Raw genomic sequence first — 1,666 nt, 5'->3', positions numbered from 1 at the left:
TCGGATTTGTAACCCATTATTGGTACTGTTGGATAGAGCTCCTGAAGCACTTTCAGGATCAGTAACCAGGTTTTAGATATCTTGTATAGTTTTTCATATTATGTGGTTTTAGTAAATGTATAGAAGCCAGAAACATTGAATTTTCAGATAGATCCAGTTTATTTGGTAACCTTTTATTGGTACCGTTGGATAGAGCTCGTAAAGCACTTTCAGGATCAGTAACCAGTTTTTGGATATCTTGTATAGTTTCGAAATAATCGCGTGAGATCACTTATCGTTTCCACCCTGTATATAAATCCGTCTTCAGGTCGCCACAGAACAAGGCCTCGCGAAATCTGTCTTGCCCACATCAAATTTAGGTCTTGCCCCGCCTCTGTTGAGTAGTTACAAATAAACAACTAAAGCTGGCAGAGAATGCTTTGTGGCAGTAAGTTCGTCATAATATGCACTGATTAATGTTGCATTAACCTTGACCTCAAACCATAAGACTGTGTTTATAACCCGACTGCGCCAGAAAGAGGGTTATGTTTTTTATTTACTTACTGCAATAAAAAGTCATAAAGGCCTTAAGACTTAAACGTGTATTTGATCATAAGTAATATTGAATATCATCCGTCATTGTACTCCTTCCAATAGGAGTTGTTGGTGATGGTGTGACGTCGCCGCGTAATGCACTGCAGGTTCCAGCCCATCTGTTCCCCGGGGGGACACGTGTCTTTATCTGCCGACAAAGTGTACTTCATTAGTTCTAGTGCTTAACTCATTTACTGCTTGAGGTATGGCTGAGGAATGTGTTTTTTCATAATATGTGCAAAACAAATGCAGGTAAACGTGCACCTTTGCGTCGCATAATGGAACTATACGACAACAGCTTCTCCGATGTAGATTTATTCAATATGTCACTGCCTCAATTTAGAAAGGCTATAAACCTTATATTGAACGAATTGTAAATTAAGTAGGTACTTAGTGAAAAACAGTTTTTATGTTTTCCTCTTCAAAAATAATGTTTCTTTTGTTTTTATTAACTGTATAGAATCGCACGTTTGGCACGTCTTGTGCTTTAATATCTTTGTTTTTTCTATCTGTGCCTTTTCACTTTTATTAGTAGATACAGTGGGTTTATAGTGCGCACCGTGATAGAATCATATCAATTATTTTGGATGGTAAAATCGATCAAATCGCGCGGTTGCATCGTTTCGCGGCGCGCATTCTAGACCCACAGTCCTCTTGTGGATAACGGTGTTGGTTGTATAATTACTTAAATGTTTACATAAGCTTTTAATTGTAATTCTTATTCTACAACTGTTTGTTTTCCTTAATAAATTAAATAAAATAAAAAATGGCAGCGGCACAGGAGGGGTGACATTGATATATTATGACGTGACAGAGTATGCAAATCTGAAGGATATTTGAAGTCTTGTTGAAGTAAGACGTCTTAAAAACACCGGCTTTTACCCGTGGTCCCGTTTTTATAATATTATAGATACCTAGGTGACATGCAATGTTTGCCACTTAGTACGGTGGGACCATGGTTAAAATAAATTACCCGTAGACCCACTGGCAAACACTGTTCAGAACGGTAGGACAACGGGTAAAAAAATTACCCGTGGACCCACCAGGGGGACATGTTGGGGGGACCACGGGTAAAAGCCGAAAAACACACTCC

Source organism: Ostrinia furnacalis, unplaced genomic scaffold, assembly GCF_004193835.3.
Source record: "Ostrinia furnacalis isolate ACB-3 unplaced genomic scaffold, ASM419383v2 OfSCF4936, whole genome shotgun sequence".
NCBI classification, from domain to species: domain Eukaryota; kingdom Metazoa; phylum Arthropoda; class Insecta; order Lepidoptera; family Crambidae; genus Ostrinia; species Ostrinia furnacalis.
The sequence above is the reverse complement of the archived record's forward strand: the minus strand, read 5'-3'. Positions refer to the sequence as shown.